Consider the following 23,162-nt stretch of genomic DNA (forward strand, 5'->3'; position numbering starts at 1 on the left):
AGTTTAAGACTTATAAGACAGAAGTAGAAAAACAATGTGAAATTAAGATCAAGTGTATTAGATCTGACAGAGGAGGGGAATACCAATTCCCTGAATTTTGTGAAAAAGAGGGAATAATACATGAGTTTTTCACCCCTTATACACCACAACAGACTGGTGTTGCAGAAAGAAAGAATGGGACTATTATGGAAATGGTTAATTCCATGCTAGTCAATTCTGATTTAAATAAGGATTTTTGGGGTGAAGCCTTATTAGTGGCTTGTCACATCCTAAATAGAATTACTAATAAGAAAACCCATGTAACCCCCTATGAACTTTGGAAAAAGTGAAAACCCAACTTAAGCTACCTTAAAGTTTGGGGTTGTAGAGCCATTGTTCAAGTACCCAAACCTAAGAAAAGAAAGTTAGGTGAACGAGGCATTGAATGCATATTCCTTAGATATGCAAATCATAGTAAAGCCTATAGGTTCTTAGTTATAGAACCTAATGACTTTTTATAAATGAATACCATTATTGAGTCTAGGGATGCCACCTTCTGTGAAAACAGGTTCTCATCCATTCCTAGATCAATGGATTCAAACTCACCTATAGAGTCTTCATTAGAGCCTCAAGAGGAAACAAATGAGGTACCTAATGAAATCAGGAGAAGTAAAAGAGATAGAATAGAAAAATCATATGGTCCTGATTTTGTAGTCTTTCTTGTAGAAGGATCAAGAGATAAAGTCTCTACTTCTACTATGATAGATCTAAAAGTAGAACCTGATCCAAAGACCTATGAAGAAGCCATTAAATCTCAAGATGCTGCCATTTGGAAAGAGGCCATCAATGATGAAATGGATTCAATCATGGGTAATAAAACTTGAAAATTAGTTGACTTACCACCTGGGTCTAAACCCACAGGTTGTAAGTGGATCTTCAAGAAGAAGATGAAAGTGGATGGAACCATAGAAAAATTTAAGGCCAGGTTGGTTGTCAAAGGCTTTACTCAAAAAGCCGGAATAGATTACTTTGATACATATGCCGCAGTTGTTAGGATCTCAACCATTAGAGTCCTCATTGCTCTTGTATCCATATACAACCTTCACATTCATCAAATGGATGTTAAAACAACATTCTTGAATGGTGAACTTGATGAAGAAGTATATATGGATCAACCTGAAGGTTTTGTTATACCTAGTCAAGAGCGTAAAGTATGTAAGTTAGTTAAGTCCTTATATGAGCTTAAACAAGCCCCTAAACAGTGGCATGAGAGATTTGACAAGGTTCTAGTGTCAAATGGTTTTAAGATACATGAATCTGACAAATGTGTATATAGTAAGTATAAAGGTGAAAAATGTGTCATCATATGTTATATATGTAGATGACATGTTAATCTTTGGTAGTGATATGGATAGTATCACAAGGACCAAAGAGTTTCTGTCATTGAATTTTAATATGAAAGACATGGGTGTTGCAGATGTGATTCTAGGTACTAGAATAATAAGAAAAGATAGTAATCTTATTCTTACCCAATCACATTATATTGAAAAAGTACGTAGAAAATTTGATCACTTTGATTGCACACCAGTTTCTACACCTTTTGATTCAAGTTTTAGATTATATCCTAATACTGGTAAGTCTATATCTCAATTAAAGTATGCTAGTGTCATAGGTAGTTTAATATATGCTATGACATGTACTAGACCTGACATAGCATTCGCAGTTGGAAAGCTAAGTAGATTTACTAGTAATCCTAGTAATGTTCATTAGAATGCTATAAATAGGATATTAAAGTATCTTAAGGCACTATAGACTATAGATTGTCATATAATGGGTATCCTGTAGTGTTAGAAGGATATATAGATGCCAGTTGGTTAACTGAGCGTGTTGATCATTCATCAACGAGTGGGTGGATATTTACTCTTGGTGGGGGAGATATCTCCTTGGCTTCGAAGAAGCAGACATGCATAACTACTTCCACCATGGAAGCAGGGTTTATTGCATTGGCCTCATGTTGTAAAGAGACGGAGTGGCTGAGGAATTTGCTAATTGAAATTCCTATTTGGCCTAAACCTATGCCATCGATATATGTGCATTGTGATAGTCAGGCTACACTATCAAGAGTATATAACCATGTGTACAATGGTAAGTCCAGTCGTATTGGACTTAGGCATAGTGTCATTAGTCAGTTACTAATGGAGTAGTAATTTTAAATTATGTGAGATCATGCCAGAACCTAGCTGATCCATTAACAAAAAGTCTTGCAAGAGATGTGGTGTTAAAGACATCAATGGAGATGGGTCTAAAGCCAATAGCTAATGATCACCAATGATGGAAACTCAACTCAACGCTTGAAGAGACATCAAGTCCTGAATTCAATGAACCCAAGTCCATCGTATGGAGTGATTGCAAGCACTGTACATTATATAAATGCCATCCCAAAAGAAAGTGCTTAGAACCTGTAATGTGTAACGGAGGAGGTTGAACATTTAGGCTCTTAATTGACTTATAACCAGGTTGTTAGGGTGCTATAGTTACAGGGGCACTCGTAAGGCTTTTTTTAGGCGCACTTTGCACTTCGCATGCCGCATCGTAGCGAGGAGTGATTTGAGCCTTTCATTTTTTCCGATTTGATCTGGACCATTGGATCAAGATTGACTTGGATCGGTCAAGTGGGTAGACCGAATGATTCAGTCGTGTTGGGCCTGAGTTCGGGCCCAACGGTTGGCCCAGCAGGCATAGGGGCTCCAATGGATAGTGCGTGAGCGGGTACGATCCGAAGCGTCTGATCGTAGTGTAACAGCTAGTGGAAGATGACCATTGGATGGTGTCCCATCTACTCAATGGTCAAAGGCCCAAAGGGTGCGATCTGCACCATGGATGGGCAATCTAGCGGTTCGGAGTTGGAAGGGTTTTTACACAAGCCAACGGTCACTCCAGGATTGATCTGATCCGTAGAGTCGCGATTAGACCCGATCTAATGGTCCGAATTCGAACCCGCTGAAAGGATGTCCAGAAAGGGTGTTTTCCAACGGGAAAAGCCACTAGAAGCTCTATAAAAACAGTAGAAAATACTCATTCTATACAAAATTAGGATTTCTACTTTGTCATACCCAAAATTGCTATTTCCAGCACAATTCTCTCTCTCTAAACCCCTACAAAGTTTTTGTTTTTACTGTTTTAGAAGTTTTCTTCAAGTATTCTGTTTTCTGCAGAAACAAAACACTTGGGTCTCAATTACTTGAAAAATTCAAAGGTGATTCAGGCTTGATTTCGTTCAGTGCAGAACGTCGTCAAGCAATCGGTTTGGAACCGGGCTTCATTGTATCTTGGAGGCGAGTTCGTGGTCCCCTTTGCACACTACTGGTGGGGGCGATTATCTTGTTAAGGATAGCGTTTACGCGCCTTGACGCATCTTCTTATCTTCTTCTCAACCACTACACAGATTATTTCCAACAAAAAATGGGCAGATCTGTGGAGAAACAATATCCGTCCATTTTTCCCTCCACTTTTGGATGGGTTAGGATTATCCTATGGACCTGATTTTTGGTACACACCCTAACCATGTAAGGGCCTTTCAAATGAATGCTTTGGATCACCCAAAAAATGTGGGCCCACATGAGTTTTTGAAGCTCGAGTTCAGATAAGCTATCTGAGCTCGAGCTCAGAAACAATTTCCTCTTCCAAATTATCTAAAATTTAACATGCAATTCTAAACTTTCTAAAATTTGGAATAAAGATTAGAAGCTTTCTAAAATGAAAATCTAGAAACTTTCTAAAATTAGATTTCAAGATTTAGAAACTTTCCAAAATTAGAATTTGAAATGAATTAGAAACTTTCTAAAACTAGAATCTAATTTAGAAACTTTCCAAAATAAGATTTTGAAATGAATTGGAAACTTTCTAAAATTGGATTTTGAAATGAATTGGAAACTTTCTAAAATTAGAATCCGAAACTAGAAACTTTTCGAGATTGGATTTTGAATTGAATTGGAAACTTTCTATATTTAGAATTCTAAACTAGAAACATTCCAAAATCAAGATTTTGAAATCAATTGGAAACTGCCAAAATTTAGAATCCTAAACCAGAAACTTTCCCAAATTAGGATTTTTAAATGAATTGGAAACTTCCGAAATTTAGAATCCTAAACTAGTAACTTTCCAAAATTAGGATTTTAAAATGAATTGGAAACTTCCTAAATTTAGAATCCTAAATTAGAAACTTTCCAAAATTAGGATTGTGAAATGTAGTGGAAACTTTCTCAACTTGGAATTCAACATATAAATTTTGGAAAACTTTCTAATTTTGGAATTCAACCTGTAAATTTTGGAAACTTTCTAAACTTGGAATTCAACATGTAAATTTTGGAAACATTCTAAACTTGGAATTCAACACTTAAAATTTTGAAACTTTCTAATTTTGGAATTTAATATTTAATTTTCGGAAACTTTCTAATTTTGGAATTCGATATGTATAAAATTTGGAAACTTTCTAATTTTTGAATTCAATATGTAATTTTTGGAAACTTTGTAATTTTCGAGTTCAATATGAAAATAGACTAGGCAACCTAAGAGGGGGGCGGGGGTGAATGAAGTCTTATAAAAATTTGTTGATTTGAAAAACTTGTTTTAAAGGTTTTTACCAATTACTTTGAAACTATCTAACTTGAATTTGTAAAGAATAAAGTTAAGATGTTACCAAGAGCAAGGAGAGATAAGAGAGATAATAGAAGCCACACCACAATGAACACGGAGATTTATAGTGGTCCGGTCTTCTCAAAACACCTACTCCACTCTTCCAAGTTTGTCGTCCTTGGGTTTCTTCACTGTCCGGACACCACACCACGGCCGGGTCCAAGGCCTCCTTACAAACAACGAGTCTTTAAACTCTGCAAGGGTCACAACCCTTCTTTACAATGGTAGAATGGAATATAAGCACTCTAGCCTCTTGATTAGGCAAATACAAAGGTAAGAACTAATGTATGAACTCTTGTGTCACTTAATACATAAACCCTAGTGATTCTCTCTTGGAGGGAATGAAAGTAATGGTACTCAAGAGAAGTTAATGTATCTTGTTTTCTCAATAAATGGTGAGGAAGAAGTAGGTGAGAGTTACGGTTTCAAATGGTGGCTCAAAACTTTGCAGGAGTTAAAGAGTTATCTTTAGGGTTTTCAAAATAACATACATACATACATATATATATATATATATATATATATATATCAGTTGAAAACCAAAAAACCTAATTTTTTGCTTTCATGGGCGTCATGGACGAAGTCCGGACGTCCGGCAAATAGTGTCGTTTGAAATTCAAAAAGCGCCCCCAAATCCGTCCACGGACGTCCGCCAGTTTTCCGGACGACCGTAATTTTCTTACTTATCGAAACCCAAATATTCAGGTTTCAAATGGATGTCCGCCAAAATCCCGGACGTCTGCAATTCCCTCAGTTATCCAAATACAAATGTTCAGGTTTCAGACGGATGTCCGCGAAATTTTCGGACATCCGTGATTTCCCTAGACATTTAAATTTATATTTCTAGAGGGAATTCTCAACGAACTTTGAGCCTACTTTAGGGAGTGTTATTCCTAGAGATGTCTACGTTTAATTTTAAACTCCCTAAGTGCCAAGAACATTCAAATCACTCAAGTGAGACTCTACAATCTAAATTTCTCATAAGCATGGTTTTAAATTTCTACCGAAATTCGAAATTTCGGTGGGGACCAATTTCGATCTTTACCAAATTTTGGCCGAAATTTCGGAATTTCGGTCTGAAATTTTGAGAATTTTTTTTTAAAAGGAAATGTTACAAAATTATCGCCGAAATTTCAGAATTTTGGTTCAAAATTTTGAAATGAATTAAATAAGCTTTTTAAATTATTACTCAAAATTTCTAGGGTCCGAAACCGGTACCGAAACTGAAATTTTAAACCATGCTCATAAGACATCTTCTCTTCTAGGCTTCTTGTGACTTTCATCAATCTTCATGAGACATCGATCTTCGATTAACTTCATATTTGTGTGTGTCAAGGTTCCGTAGATCGCTTGTAGTGTCCAAGTTGTCTTGCTTGAATGTGAGGTATTGAACCTTTTCACTGTATAAGCAATCGACATTGGTGTGATCAATCAATATGGGTTTGGTTCCAATCAAAACTTTGGTGATCGATAGCCTTCCGGCTTACAATCTCATCCTTTTTGATTGATGGCAAAACCCAGATTGATTGAGAGGTAGGAGAAAAGAATAACTGTTATGTTTGCTCCCCCTCAATAATAGCCAGTTGGATTGGGAGACTTCAATTACATATCAATCACTTACAAAATTATACTAAGCACTGCAAAAGCATACCATTCAATTATAAAAGCAAGTGCAACATGTATCTTCTCCCCCTTTGACATAGGCAAAAAGGGAATAATCAAGACTAATATGGCATTTACAATTGCAATAAGCATCCAAAGCATATCATCCAAACATACCATCCAAACATAAGAAGTATCTAAACCATATCAGCCAAAACATCCAAGATAGAGATAGACTAACGGGGCGCTAACGGTAACAAAGAGCACCATGGGGAGGATTGCATGGCTATTTTAAGTCTGGTAGAGGAGTTAGGCAAGGGGATCCCCTCTCTCCTGCTCTCTTTATTTTAGCTGAGGATGTGTTGAGCAGGAACTTTCATGCTCTCCTCCAAGCTCAACGTATCATTCCTTTTCAAGCCTCCCATGTCAACAATAGGACCGGGCATGTGATATGCTTGAGAAGGGGGTCGTTTTCTTTTCTTTTTCAGGAGAAGTATCTAAGTCAGGATAAGGAGCCATAACTCACCTTAAAGTATCAAGTGCTACGCGCAGAAGATAAAAAATAGTATGGGAACCTGAATAGTACATGCCAAATGAAGGAAAAAGTGTAAACTAAAACACGGGCATGCAAGATAACATAACAGGACCCCAAGCCCTAATCCTCTTATGGCGGTGGCGGTGGTGCGGCAAAGTGACATTCTTGGAACGCAGTGAAGTCCGCCTGAAGATGCGAGACATCAATGGACAGTGACTGGAAGGATCCAGAGAGACTGTCATACTGGGCCTTTTTCTCCAAGCGAAGTTGCTCCACGGAATGCTGGAGTCTATCATAGTGGTGTACGTAGGAGCCTTGAAGAGCACGATATAAGATGTCAAAATCACGTGCCGTAACAAGTGAATGTGGGTGGAGAAGGATCCTCAGTGTAAGAGTATGGCTGAGGAGGTACGGGATCGACTGGAGGAGTGACATGATCGTACTCGTTATGACGATCCTCAGGAGCGTCAGAGGAGTCGTGCGCATGAGGAGAATCTGTGAGAACTTGAGGAATACGCATGCGACGGAGGGAGGTCCGATCAATGTCGACTGAAGCGAGGGAGGATTTTTCATTTTGAAGATTAATTTCAAGAAAAGTGAAGAGGCGGTTGAGGAGAAGACCATATGAAAGATACGTGTGGGCTTTGGTTGGAACTCGGGCCATGTGACAAAAAATGATATACGCAAGATTGACAGGGGTGTTGATGAGAAGGGTAAAGGTGAGAAACGCCTCAAGAGGGCGTACTTCATCCTTGCACCCGGCCCTAGGGGTGATGTTACTGTAGATGATCAAGTGATGGATACGGGCAATGTCCGAGAGATGATGAGTTTTAACAACAATGGAAGGGTCATAGGCCTTGCAGATACCGGCATAAACTGTGGATGGAGGAATGTCGGTGGAGGCAATGTCATCATTGGGCCAAAAATAAATATCTGCCCCATCATTGGAAAGTTCAGAAACGTTTGCAAACTCGGCAAGGGTGAACTTGACTTTCCTATGTCGAATCTTGGTAATCAAGGTTCGATTTTCTAGGGAAATCCGGAGATTACTGTAAAATTCATAAACAAGAGAGGGATATACGCACCATGGATCGTCATACGTGAGTATACCTTCCCATCCAAGAGTAGTGAAGTAGTCCACAAGAGGAAAACACGAGAATGGAATCGTCTCGTCTCGGCGACCACTCAAAATCTTCCGTGAGGGGATTTGTTGAATCATGAGCTCGGAGTAAGTCGTAGGTGGCCGTCGAGGAGGAGAGGGAAACCGATCTTGGTAGCGGACTCATTTCCCCTTGTTTCGTCCTCGGGATGAACCATCTCCTTGAGTAGTGCGAGTGCGAGTGTGAGGCATCATGAACAGTAGGACGAGAGAAGAAGAAAAGAAAAAAAAGAACGGTGAAAGGAGCAACCGGCGAGCGAAGCGAACTCGCCGGAGGAAGTAAAAAAAAAAGAGAAGAGAAGTGAAAAGAAAAAAGGTAAAAAAGAAGTTTTTATACACCATCTGCTGAGCACGCACCTCTTCCGCGCGTCCCAGGATGTCCGGAAGATGGCGGACGTCCGCCAACCCCAGAAACTGCGGATTTTGAAAATTTTGGTCAGTTTTGAGCTAGTTTTTGAACATTATACGAGAGCTCAGGGTACATAATGGTGTATGAGAAGGATACTACTAGATAGATACATATACACTCAAATTTATGATAAATAATAGCCAAGGAGACTTGCTTACACAGTTTATATATCATTCTTTCATGACAAAGATGCCGACCCAAAGGTCAAATTTTTTAATGATTTAATTTAAGATGACAGTGTCGTTCCCACAAGTGGGCATGAGCACTAATTGAGTGAATTGTTAGTTAATAGTTTAGGCATCTTTAGCATGATGAAGATGTCAAAGGTGACTATCAAATTCTAATACTTGAGACATGCTCCAAATGTTAAGACCACTATGGATATCACAAAAGCGATCTTCATTTAGTGGTTTTGTGAAAATATCCGCTAGTTGATCATTTGTGTGGATGTATTCAATTGATATGTCACCTTTTTTTAGAATGATATCTTAGAAAATAATGTCTAACTTAAATGTGTTTAGTTCTTGAGTGCTGAATTGGATTTTTGGTGAGATTAATTGTGCTAGTGTTATCACAGTGAATGCACACAAACAAACACTAAACATTATGTCAGGTCTACTGGCAGTTAGGTACCAGAGACTACCTATCATGCCTCTAAATTTCTTTTGATCTACCTTTGGATTACTATCATCTTTAGATAGTTTTGTAGAGGTGCTCATAGGAGTAGGTTTTACTGGAGAGGTGTCCAAGCCAAATCTTTTCAAAAGTTCTTTTGTGTATTCCTCTTGATTGATGAGAATTCCATTATTCAATTGATGTATTTGAGGACCATGGAAGAATTTGAGCTCTCCCATCATGCTCATTTCAAATTCATCTTTCATATATTGGGAAAACTCTTCACACATGCTTTCATTTGTTGCACCGAATATAGTGTCATCAACATATATTTGTACAATTAAAATATCATCTTTCTTTCTTTTAATAAAGAGTGTTTTATCTACTTTCCCTGTTTCAAATCCTTTGTTTAGCAAAAAAGATGTGAATCTTTCATCCCAAGCTCTAGGGGCTTTCTTTAAGCCATACAATGCTTTATCTAATTTGTAAACATGATCAGGATATTTAAAGTCTTCAAACCCACGGGGTTGTTCCACATATACTTCTTCCATTATATATCCATTCAAGAATGCACTTTTAACATCCATTTGGTAAAGTTTAAGTCGTTTATGACATGCAAAGGCAATGAGTATTCTAATGGCTTTTAATCTAGCAACCGGGGCAAATGTTTCATCATAGTCAATACCCTTTTCTTGATTCTAACCTTGAGCAACAAGCCTAGCTTTGTTTCTTTGAATATTGCCATGCTCATCTAGGTTGTTTTTATTCACCCACCTAGTACAAATGACAGATTGACTTTTTGGTCTAGGAACCAACTTCCATACTTTGTTTCTTTCGAATTGGTTGAGTTCTTCTTGCATAGCGTTCATCAAGAATTCGTCTTGTTCCACTTCATTTATGGATTTGGGTTCTATATGAGATATAAATGCTAACTCTCTACATATGGTCCTATAATGAGATCTTGTTTTAATTCCATGAGAAGGATCACCTAATATTTGTGATTTAGAGTGATTTGATATGATTCTTTTTCCTTTGTTGTTAAAGGTTTCTTCTTCTTCTTCCTCGTTTGTTTCTTCATTATCAAGACTTGCTTCCTCTAGTTTCTTTGTCACTTCATTAGCATCATTGTTTTCTAGAGATTTATGAGATACTTCTTCTTCCTCATCACTAATTGTTAGTAAGGGATCTTGAGATTCATAAAATTTTACATGAATTACTTCTTCCACAATTATGGTTCTCTTGTTATATACTCTATATGCTTTACTACGGTTAGAGTAACCTAGAAAGATTCCATCATCCGACTTTGGATCAAATTTATGGAGATTATCTTTGACATTAAGGATATAGCATTTACAACCAACGACTTTAAGATGGCTTATACTAGGTTTTCTTCTTTCCCAAAGTTCATATGGAGTTTTAAGAGTTTTTAGTCTTGTTAGAACTCTGTTAATTACATAGCATGCTATATTAACGGTTTCGGCCCAAAAATGTCTAGGAGTGCCATAGTCATTCAACATTGTTCTTGCCATTTCTTGAAGAACTTTATTTTTCCTTTCCACTACTCCATTTTGTTGGGGAGTTCTAGGGGTAGAGAAGTTGGGCTCTATTCCATGTTTGGTGCAATAATTTTCAAAGTCCAATATTTTCAGATTCGGTTCCATGATCACTTCTTATAGATGTTATTGTTGTTCCCTTTTCATTTTGAACTTTATTGCACAATTTAAAGAACATTTGAAAAGTCTTATCTTTGCTACTTAAGAACATAACCCATGTATATCTACAGAAGTCATCAACAATAACATATACATATTTCTTGCCACCGATGCTACAAGTTTTCATAGGACCAAAAAGATTCATATGAAGAAGTTGCAGGGGTCTAGTGGTAGATATGATGCTTTTGGGTTTAAAAGAATCTTTAGCTTGCTTCCCTTTTTGACAAGCTCTACAAACATGATCATTTGAGTATTTGAGCTTAGGCAAACCATTGACTATTTTCTTATTGCAAAGTTTAGATAGCAATTCCATATGTGCATGTCGTAGTCTTTTATGCCAAGTCCAAGAGTTGATATCAATAGAAGAAAGACATTTAATATTTTGGCTTGTGAGTTCTTCTAGTACAAGAGTGTAGACATTGTCATTTCTAGTGGCAGTGAATTTTACAGTGTCACTGTGTGTGCCTTTGACGATACATTTATCATTCCTAAAAGTAACTTCATTACCAACATCACAAATTTGACTTGTGCTAAGCAAATTCATAGCCAAACCATCAACAAGCAAAACATTAGATATTGTAATATCTTTAAAAGTAATTGTACCTTCACTGATGATCTTTCCTTTCTTGTCGTTGCCAAAGGTGACTTTACCTTGATTTGCCATGGTGATCGATGAGAACTTGGAAGGGTCTCCTGTCATGTGTCTTGAGCAACCACTATCCAAGTACCATTTGTCGGTTTTGATTCCTCCTTTGAAGCAAATCTACAAGACAAAGGTCATGTTCTTGACTTAGGTACCCAAGTTCTTTTGAATCCTTCAATATTAGTATCATACAATTCATCTTTTCTAACCCATATATATTTTGCATTGGTTTGTTTTCTCATTCTACAAACATAGTTGTAGTGTCCGATCGTTCCACAACAATGACTAGTGGGAACAAATGTGTTATAGTTTGCATATGAGTTTGGTGTGCTCTTTTGTCTATGCGATTTAACGAACTTGTTCTTGTGAGATTCTTGCTTTTGGAATTTTTTGTATCCCAAACCAGTTATTCCATCGGAAAAATTTCTCTCTTGTATTTTATCAAGTTTGGATTTACCGCAAGAAAATTTTAGTTAGAGCTTATCATTATTTTGTTTCAACTCCTTGTTGTGTAGGTAAAGTCTTTCAATACCTTCATATATCTTGTCATTTTCTTCTTTTAATTCCTTATTTTTCAAGACAAGATTTTCAATTCTTTCATTTAAAGAGTTGTTTTCATAGGTAAGCTTTCCAATTGTTACGTCTAGAGAGTCTCGTTGTCTCTTATAATAATTCCAAATTCTTTAGTTATTTTCTCAAGTGAACTTTTCGAGTTCTTGGTCTTTGAAACTTCAAGAAGAAGAAGACCTTGAAAATTTTCACATGCATCAAAGAGTTCATCATATGTAAAGGATTTATTAAAGTCATTTTCATTTTCAGCTAGTTCATTATCTGTATCAAGAGATTCAATACATACCCCATCTTCGTGGGATTCAAGTGCCATGAATCATACGTTTCGATCATTTTTTTCGCTTGACTCACTTACGGATGAGCAACTTAGACCGTCCCAAGTTGCACTAAAACTTTTGTTCCGTTCCTTCTTCCTTTTTGAATTGTCCTCTTGTTTGTTTAGGGGCAATTAGGTCGGATGTGCCTGACTTTCTTGCATCTAAAGCATCTTGGAGGATCATCTTCTTTTCCGTCTTTCTCTCTCCATGACGGCTTGTCTTTCTTGAAGTTTCCTTTCTTTCTCCTTGAAAAGTGATGGGACTTCTTGGTGAAAAGAGCAAGACCTTCTCCTAGGTTTTGAAGATTCTCTCCTTCACTTTCGCTTTGGCTTTGAATGCGACACCCTTCTTCTTAGTGTCTTCTTTTTAACCTTGTTGATCTGCTCTCTTTTTCATTTTCATTTTCATTTCATGAGTAATGAGAGACCCAACAAGCTCTTCTAGGAGTCTAGTGTCAAGGTTCTTCACCTCTTCAATGGCGGTAATCTTAGGATCCCATGAAGCAGGGAGTGATCGAAGTAGCTTGTTCACAATTTCTTCATTTAACTTTACCTAATCCTTCCAACTCATTGACAATGTTAGTAAAGCAAGTATACATTTCAGAAATTGTTTCATCATTTTTCATTTTGAAAGCTTCAAAGTCACTAACAAGAAGATTTACTTTAGTCGTTTTGACTTGAGTGGTTCCCTCGTGAGTAGTTTCGAGGGTCGTCCAAATTTCTTTGGCCGTCTTACAAGTGAAGACGCGATTGAACTCCTCTGGAGATAAAACACAAAAAATTGTGTTTACTCCTTTGGCGTTTAAGGCGGCTCTATTTTTTTGAGCGGCCGTCCACTCACTTCTTTGAGTTGTTGGATGAATATATCCATCTTCGATTAGTTCCCACATTTCATAATCATGTGATTGAAGGAAAAAGGTCATTCGAGTTTTCCAATATCCATAGTTAGAGCCATTAAAATAGGGTGGTCTAGTCATGGATTGTCCTTCAACATTTCCGAGAGGGGTTGCCATGATCTTTTACTCTTTTAAGATTTTGAGAAACAAAATCTTATATTAAGAGTCCAAGCTCTGATACCAAGTGAAAATAGACTAGCCAACCTAAGAGGGGGGTGAATTAGGTTTTATAAAATTTGTTGATTTGAAAAACTTGTTTTAAAAGATTTTTACCAATTACTTTGAAACTATCTAACTTCAATTTGTAAAGATTAAAGTTTAAGATATTACCAAGAGTAAGGAGAGATAAGAGAGATAGTAGAAGCCACACCACAATGAACACGGAGATTTATAGTAGTTCGGTCTTCTCAAAAGACCTACTCCACTCTTCCAAGTTTGTCATCCTTGGGTTTCTTCACTATCCGGACACCACACCACGGCCGGGTCCTAGACCTCCTTACAAATAATGAGTCTTTAAACTCTCCAAGGGTCACAGACTCACAACCCTTCTTTACAATGGTAGAATGGAATATAAGCACTCTAGCCTCTTGATTAGGCAAATACAAAGGTAAGAATTAATGTATAAAATCTTGTCTCACTTAATACATAAACCCTAGTGAATCTCTCTTGGAGGAAATGAAAGTAATGGCACTCAAGAGAAGTTAATGTATCTTGTTTTCTCATTAAATGGTGAGGAAGAAGTAGGTGAGAGTTAGGGTTTCAAATGGTGGCTCAAAACTTTGCAAGAGTTAAAGAGTTATATTTACTTATCTTTATTCCTAGAGATGTCTACATTTAATTTTACACTCCCTAAGTGCCGATAACATTCAAATCACTTAAGAGAGACTCTACAATCTAAATTTCTCATAAGACATCTTCTCTTCTAGGCTTCTTGAGACTTTCATAAATTTTCATGAGACTTCGATCTTCGATTGACTTCAAATTTGTGTGCGTCAAGGTTTCGTGGATCGCTTGTAGTGTCCAAGTCGTCTTGCTTGAATGCGATGTATTGAACCTGTTCACTTTATAGACAATCAACATTGGTGTGATCAATCAATATGGGTTTGGTTCCAATCAAAACTTTGGTGATCGATAGCCTTCCGGCTTACACAGTATATAACCTTTGAAAACTTTCTAAATTTGGACACGAGAGAAACTTTCTAAATGAGAAAAACTTTTCAAATTAGAGTCTTTTCAAAATTAAAGAAACTTTCCAAATTAAAGACACTTTCCAATATTAAAGAAACTTTCTAAGATCAAAGAAACTTTCCAAATTCAATTTTGGAAACTTTCTAAATTACAAGATGGAAATTTGGAAGCATGAGTTAACATGAACATTCTAATTTTAGTATGAATCCTAAATTAACACGGACATTCAAATTTTGGCATAAATCCTAAATTAACATGGACATGCTAACTTTAGCATGAATCCTAAATTAATATGAAAAATAAATACTAGCTACCTCTTCGTGATGGTTGAAGTCGATCCTCTTTCCTTCGCTTTCCTTGAATATCTTCTTTTGATGACGAATTGATGGAGGATGTTGATGTGGCCAAAGTCAACCAAGTGGGTTTTTATTGGTTCGAACAAGGTGGGAGAGGGAGAGATATAGGTGGGGAATTGGTAGGGTGGCTAGGAGGAAAATGGAGATGGGCTAGCCAAATTGGCTAGGGTTGGGTTAGCCTAATTAGCTAGGGGGGAAAGGGGGAGAGAGGAGGGCGTTTCCTCTTGGGGGAGGGGAGAAGATTTTTTTGGTGTCCTCCATGTGGAGGATTGGTGGGGTATTCATATCGGTAAAAATTGCTGAATTAGGAAGATTTGATTGATTGGAAAGTGAATGGTTGAGATTGATCCTTGGAATTTAGGAAACAATTGGATGGATGAGATGAATCCACATCCTTTATGAATCTTTTAAAAATTGGAATTGATATGAAATAGCCAAAAACGTTTGGAGTTTTGAAAGTTTATAAACAATTTGAAAGGTTGGAATTGACCTTGGAAATTGGGAAACAATTTGATGGATGAGATGATAACACATGGCATGGACCTTTTTCAAAAGTTGGAAACTGAAATCCTAATAGGCAAACCAAGAGTGGGTGGGGGGGGGGGGGGGGGGTTGGATTGGGTCTAATTCAAAATTTTGAATTTGCAATGTGAGTTAAACCCTAAAAATTGAAGTGCAACTAGCCCTTGTTAGTTTATAAGAGAATAAGGAAAGATATTACCAAAAATATTGCCCAAAGGAGAGAAGAATGAAAGAGACAACGAATACAAAGATTTACGTGGTTCAGAGCAAGTCCTAAGTTCACACTCCACGTCCGCACGCGGGTTCTACTATCTCGATCCTCCTTCAAATGGCCAGATCAATGAGCCAATTACAATCAACAAGCTTCACCTTACATAGATGGGGGGTGTACCAAGAAAGGTGAACTGGCCAATATATTTATAAAGTCAAAATATAGCCGTTTTATGGTCTCGAAAGGTCATTACGGAAGCACCGAACGAAATTCTGTAGTGACCGTTGGTCGCTTTTCTATTTTCGACCATAACGTATCACCGAATTCTGAGCACGGAATTCCGTGAGGCCTCTGGACAGCAGATTTCCCCTTTTTGAATGCTGTTTTCTTTGGCCTTCGGAATTCACTTCTAACATATCAAATGGAATGCCATATGGGTTCAAACATGTGTGGACACCACCATGGTCATTCACTTGTCCATTTTAGCTTAATCTAGGTTGGTTTTAGTTCTCTTTTTGTGCCTTTCAAATGAAATACAAATGATTAACCAAATACAATCTAAGTAAACTTGTTCTTCAGCTTGTTGGCACTTCAATGAGGCTTTGTCATGGCTTCAATCAACTCCCTTGATTTGCATGTTGATGGCTTTGGACTTTGGAGTGATCACCTTCATTGAACTTGCATTTTGTTCTTGCCTTGTCCATGTGACTCCAACAATCTTGAAAGCCTTCTCTTTGGTTCATGAGTGGGTCACCATCAATGGTTCATCTCCAAGCCTCCATTTAGCTCGTAGTGTTGATTTTGATTACACCTGGCTAAACAACAACACTAGCAAAACCATTAGTATCATATAATCAATTTGAGTTTGCGGATCATCAAAACATGGATAGGGTTGAACCCTTTGGCATACAGAAACATTTTTGGGGAAGGAGAAAATGTCCAAATTAGTTTGGTGATTAGAATTTTAGGAAGGTTTGGATGGGCTAAGAAGAAGAGGACAATGTCCTTTTAGAAATTTAGAAACCTCGGAAATGAATTGGATGATGACATGTCCTCCACCAATTTTCGAAAGATTTGAATGAAATCTTGGGAAATCTAAAAGGAATACTAATAAATAGCAAAAAAGGAGAGAAAGTTGGGATTTGCACGTTCTCCCATGCGAGGTTTAAATTTTGTCCAAAATCCTAAATTTCTGATTTCGGTCGAGACCGAAATCGAAACGACTGAAATCCGAAATCATTGAAACGTACAATATTTCGGTCGAAATTTCGGAACGCAGAAATTTCGAGAATTTCGGTAATTTTGCCAAAATTTCAGAAAAAATATTATTTTTTTAATCCTTTATCAAATTTCAGCCGAAATTTCGACCCAAAATTTTGAAATTTCGAGGCCTTTTACCAAATTTTGACTGAAATTTCGGTATTTCGGCTGAAATTTCAGTTTCGGTGGGGACCGAAATTTAAAGCCTTGCTCCTATGCATGGAAAAACATGTAGAGTAGAGAGAGAAAGAGAGATAAAGCTAAGGAGAGAGAAAGATTTCCTAAGTTTTTTCCACTTTGTCCTTTTCCTTTCTTGAAATTGATTTAATCAACCCATTTTCTCTAATTTTCTAATCAGAATTTTCCTCAAAAATCAAAATTCCATGGTTAAATTAAATGAGAGCCATTGATTTTTTACGGCGCCCTATTTTCTCAAAAATTAAGCAAATTGGCAATCTGATTGAACCTTCGAACCCAATTAATTTTTGATTTATGGTTCACGCCATTGATTCATGAATTTGAGGCCAATAAAAGGGTTTTATTTTCTGATGTGGATTATTTGGCCCTTACAATTTCAATGGCTCTCATTAACCCGACGCCAATCCATGGGTTCTACACTTGATTATCTCAAATTGACTGAAGTAAACTTCAATCCGGACATAATCTCAACTCTGAATGCCTTGATACCAATCTAATGACCTCAAATGACATTGAAAAATACCTCAATCACTCACAACCATTGATTTGATAACCCTTCAAAATCTCGGCCTCGGCAGGTAATTGGAAATTCGGCTGTGAAGCAACCTAGGGTAATTTTGACCCGATTAGCCATCTAAATGGTTGAATTATTGATTTGAAGTGCGAAAAATATAATAGAGGTTCTCTGACTTCTCTCACATAATCTAGCCCAATCAAGCTATCAAATGGATTTTTTTCTGCTAGTTTTTGGGTCAAATTGGCCAATCCTGTGAACTCGATTACCAACTTTGGAGATTTCTGACAATAAGGACATGAGACTAGGCATCTAAGGTGAGGACTTGTGTATCTCCATGGATGACTCGTGGATTATTGTCGGTTAAAGTGGAGCAAAATGGGGGTTTGCACACATGTCCATTAAGCAGACTTACCCTTTTCAATCTAGTCAAAGAAACCCAAAAGCTGTTGCAGAGAAATAATTTCAAGAACCTCAAAACCAGATTCACATTGTATAGAAACATAGCTTATCAAGATAGAAAAGTAGATCAATAACAATCTTCATTTTTTTGTTACGAACCTAAATTAGTTCGTAACGGATTTGATATTCTTAGAGGGAAGATCAGCCTCTTGATCCACTTCGAGGGAAGGATCAATCCTCCTTGTGCACAAAGACACTTTACGGAATAATATTCTTCATTAATTTAAAAAGATTGGTTACATCTTATTTATAAATAGAAAACACAGTTACCACTTTGTTATGAACCTAAATTAGTTCGTGACGGATTTGATCTTCTTAGAGGGAAGATCAGCCTCTTGATCCACTTCGAGGGAAGGACCAATCCTCCTTGTGCACAAAGACACTTTCTGGAATAATATTCTTCATTAATTTAAAAAGATTGGTTACATCTTATTTATAAATAGAAAACACAGTTACCACTCCATCTAAAACTCCTCAAGTCAATCTAGAATCCTTAATCCTTATCTCTAAAACTCCTACACATACCAAATATTGCAACGCAAATCCTAAAATCTAAACTAATTTATTTCAAGATAAGTGGGACCCATTTAGTTACGTAAATTTTTTATGTGATGTTGTTTCCTCATCTCTCAGTTGTTTATTTTTCGCAAAAAAAGTCAGAACATATTAAACAGATTCATTGTAGTATTCAGCATATAAGTCTTGAGAGGTAGGTCGCAGAAGAGGCGATGATGGTGGCAGGAAGAGAGAGGTGCCTGACCTTGTAAGCTGCTTCATGGCACGAGAGCTTCAATCAGATTTGGACTAGAGAGGTGAGGGGAGAGCGAGAAAGGACAGTTTAGGGAATTTGAGCGAGAGAAATGGGATATGGCCTCTTATCTGGGAATTTTCATCATTTTGAAAAGAGTAATGCTAGGGTGTGTACTGAGTGGGCCCACCATGTTTCTTGCACTCGAGTGCCACAATCACATGGGTCCCACATTTTTTGGGGTCACCCAAACCATTCATTTGCAAGGACTTTACATAGATAGGGTGTGTACCAAAAATCAGGTCCATAGGATCATCCTAACCCATCCAAAAGTGGAGGAGAAAATGGACAGACACTATTTGTTGAGAAATCTGGCCATTTTTGCCCTCCACTTTTGGAAGGGTTAGGATGATCCAATGGACTTGATTTTTGGTACACACCCTATCTATGATGGGGCCTTGCAAATGAATGGTTTGGATCACCACAAAAAATGTGGGACCCATGTGTTTGGGCACTCAAGCTCATATAAGCTTATATGAGCTCAAGCTCACGAACAATTTTCATATATATATAGAGAGAGAGGAAACAGTTCCTGCGCTCTAGTGCGTAAAACATGGTGGGCCCACATTTTTTGGTGATCCTAAGCATTCATGCCCGATCATGTATGGGGTCTGTACAAAAAAATAGCTCCATTGGATCAACCTAACCCTTCCATTTGTGGGGGAAAAAATGGGCAGATTTGTGGACAAACATTATCTGTCCATTTTCTCACCCACAAATGGACACGCTAAGATGATCCAATGGAGCTGATTTTTGGTACACATTCCATCCAGGATGGGGCCTTTCAAATGAATGCTTAGGATCACCCAAAAAATGTGGGCCCACCCTTGTTTCCTGCACTCGAGCGTAGATAAGCTATCTGAGCCCAAGCACACACACACACACACACACACACACACACATATATATATATATATATATATATTACTATAAAATGTATGCTAATATTCTCCATGAGGCAACAAAATCTCTTAAAAAGATTGAAGTTAGTGATACCAAAAAGTGTAAAAAAAAGTAACTATCCCACATTCTAATTGATATACTAGTTAGAAGTTAAAAGTGGTTAGTTGGAAATAATTATTATAATAGTTTTAGAAACTAGTATGTGTCAATGATGTCCCATGTGCAAATAAAATTTACTTAAAATATTTTTATTTATAAATAATGATCGATTTTTTGACTTCCGAAGAGGCCCTTAAGCTCTAGATTCTTATCATCTCTATTTGTACCTTATAAAATCATGCTTGTAATATATGCATGTGTGTGTGTGTCTATGTCTGTATGGAAAATGATATCTACAGTTTCTTAATAATGGAACTCGTTGCTTTATCTTAATCTTGTGTAACTAATTATAGATTTTGTTACAATTCCTAAAGAAAAACTATCAACAACAAATTAGAGAAGACTTTCATAAATGTGATTACAATATTTCAAAAGGGGGATGAGAGTTAAAATGCACCCAAAGCAGATCCTAGTCGACTCGGTACAATGCAGTCGAGTACTCAGTTGATGCGGTTGAGTACTTGGTAGCGCAATCATATCTTGGGAGAGTCAAAGAAAATTTAATCGACTTTGTAGGGCAAAATGCATCCTTCAACAAGAACGTGGTCAAGGTAAAAGAGGATTGACTCTAGGGGAGCCGATGATGATATGGGGGAGATTTGAACTATAAGTACAAATATCATACCAAGAGTCATCTCTCTATCTATATGTATATATTTTTATACTTGATGAGAGTTGCTAATTTGATGGAAACTAATAGGAATCGGAAAAAACCGATTGATCTCTTAGCAAACTAAAGTGTTACATGAAAATGATGGATACAAGGCTCCACTTGCTCTACATGTAATGTTTAAGCTTAAAGGTTCACAATTTACAACTTTCTTTCTTCAAAATTGATAGAGACAAAAAGAACAAGAGGAAAAAACAAGAGAACTTGAGGAAGAACGGGAGCAATGCTCAACCATACTATTAATAACCTAAGAATTTGACGCCAACTTGGAAACTATAACAATAACAACTTTCAACACATCTTGTAACTCTAAACTCCTATATTCCATGACATGAGTACCAAAATACCTTAACTACAAGCAAAACTTTACTTCCAAAGCTTCATAATACTTTAACCACCAATTCAGGTCCATCAAGCTAGACAAATGCATGCCACCATATGTGCTACATCAAAAATTCTTTCCTATCTCTCCCTACATGTTCATTATTTTAGTTGTTTTGATAAATTTGGTAATATTTAAAGAAATAAAAAACATTGGTCAAATTTTTTTTCAAGTGATTTTAAAAAAGAAGTACCTACACACCTAGAAAAAGAGAGAAAAACAATACAAACACCCAAATTAATTTCCAAGGAGTGATAATTCCTTGGATTGGCTCACCATATGTTGACTTGATCCATCTTGAGATTTTATCAAAAGTGCCTCCTTATAAAAGACTCAATGCGGCCCATGTCCTCCTCCCGTTGTCTATTCCCTTTACTTCCTTGCTTGTTATCACTAATGACCAATCAGTCTTTTGCTTTCGTTTCTCTATTTTTATTCTTCATACTTTGTGCTACATCATTCACACTCTGCAGGAGAGAACTCATCCTTGAGTTGACTAGTTCTTGAGGATGGTACTCAAAGTTATTGGCAGCATAGAAGATATTGAAAGTTTCGCCCCTTTTTGTATGTTATTATTGTATGCATTAACATTTATCTTCTTGATGATGGTGGACTAATTTTCTTCTCCATGACCCTATTGTTGGTACCTGTTGAAAACATTTCTTCATTTATTATATCATAGCTTTATTTCCTTGTTAGAACAATGTGTCACCCAATATTTATTTGCTTTAGCCTTGTCTTTGTCGTTGCTTTACGTCAGTGCTTTCACGCTTATGAATTTCTTGCATAGTTCTGTCCAGAGCATTAATTAGTATCATCCTTACGTGACCTAAATTTGGTAAATGTGCCAAATCCTAGATATGAGTAGGGTTCTTTCCATAAACGCATAGTTCTGTCCATAGCATTAGTATCATCCTTACGTGACCAAAATTTGGTAAATGTGCCAAATCCTAGATACGAGTAGGGTTCTTTCCATAAGCGATCTCAAATGGACTCCTCCTTGTTGGAAATAGTAAATCAAAATTATTTTTTGTATGGTTTTGTGGAAAGCCTATGTAGTCTTCCAGGTTGGTTATTGTGTATGGAAAATATAAAGAGTCTTTTGTGTTTCCTAGAGTTCTTAAAGTCTAGTTGGAGTCAAATGGTGAGTTCCTACGTAGTTGCTTAGGATGCCTAGATGGCTCATGGGAACTAAATTATATGGTTAATGTATGTCTTGAGTATATAAGTATGGCGTCTCTGTGTAGAGATTGTAAGCTTAAGAACTTCAGGGAAAGTTTAGAGAGAAGCTTCAAGGGTGAAGGATTAAGGGAGAACAAGTGTAGTAATCTCTTATAAGTTGTTTTGATATATATAAAGAGTTCTTATTTTGGTGTTACACTTGGTTTTTTGGTGGAGCTCAACACGTGCCCTTTGGCCGTGTATTTCCAAAGCTCCCTTACCTTTCTCTTATGATCACAACACAACATATCGATCCATCTAATTGGGGCCAACACTACTAGTACACTGATTTTATGACGAATTATAAAGACCTAGGTCCCATTGCCTTGGTTGTTCTTCGACAAGGCATTTCAATAATTTTCCAAGTTTGTGTCAATGGCCTCAGTTTTTCCATCGGTTTGTGAATGATAGGGATTGCTCAATTGAAGATTTGTGCCTATTCCCTTCTAAAAAGTCCGCCAAAATTGACTAAGAAACTTGGGTCCAGTTCTGAAGTGATCATTTTGGGTATACTATGAAGGTTGACCGCTTCTTTAAAAATAAAGGCTGACAATGAGTGATGCATTGGAAGTTTTTCAACTTGTAACGAAAAATTATTCTTTTACCGATAACAAGATTTCGATGAATATTATGACGACGAATAGAATAAACCTCTCCTTGCAATTTGTAAGTAGTGAAGATTGTGGGATATAATTTGAGGGACGTTTCAGTTAAGTTGGGGTGACAATCATTATAAGTGCCATATTTGTTGGAGCTAAGATATGATAAACGGATTCTTGTTGGCAGATATGGAAGATGCAAATCAATGTCTCAAGCCTCATCACTTGGGAGAATTCAAAATTGTGTGGCATCTCATTAAGATGGGAAGATGGGTTATCTCACCAGATTCGCAAGCAAGTACACTGTTTTTATAGCCTGAACTAGGTTTTTCTCTTCTTCAATTCTATAGATTACCGAATAGTTATTGCTTGAGACGACATAGTGTCCATACTTTAGTTATTGATTCTGTTTTGACGGGTATTTTGTTTTGTCGTGGATTGGAATGTCCTACAATTCCACCCATTCCAAAAATTTATTTTAGAAGAGGCGCTCCTAGATGTAGAATAACACAGTAGAAGAAAATATTGAGAGGAACCACGTAAAAATGGTAAAAATGATCGTCTTTGAGATCGATTTA

At 37.0% G+C, this 23,162-nt stretch overlaps 1 protein-coding gene and 1 long non-coding RNA gene across 5 annotated transcripts in view; both read left to right on the plus strand.

Annotated features, from left to right (window-relative positions):
* The window catches only part of LOC143880446 (uncharacterized), a 50,315-nt gene extending 38,821 nt beyond the window's left edge, over positions 1–11,494 (plus strand). The window contains exon 3 of the long non-coding RNA XR_013251701.1: positions 11,348–11,494. This is a non-coding gene — a long non-coding RNA (uncharacterized LOC143880446). The remainder of the gene's footprint in view (positions 1–11,347) is intronic.
* Positions 1–23,162, plus strand: part of LOC143880425 (MADS-box protein SOC1-like) — a 76,689-nt gene that overhangs the window by 42,325 nt on the left and 11,202 nt on the right. The window lies entirely within an intron of this gene.

This window comes from Tasmannia lanceolata, unplaced genomic scaffold (genome assembly GCF_043159265.1).
Source record: "Tasmannia lanceolata isolate RefF3 unplaced genomic scaffold, GAP_Taslan_0.1 ptg000002l, whole genome shotgun sequence".
Classification (NCBI taxonomy): domain Eukaryota; kingdom Viridiplantae; phylum Streptophyta; class Magnoliopsida; order Canellales; family Winteraceae; genus Tasmannia; species Tasmannia lanceolata.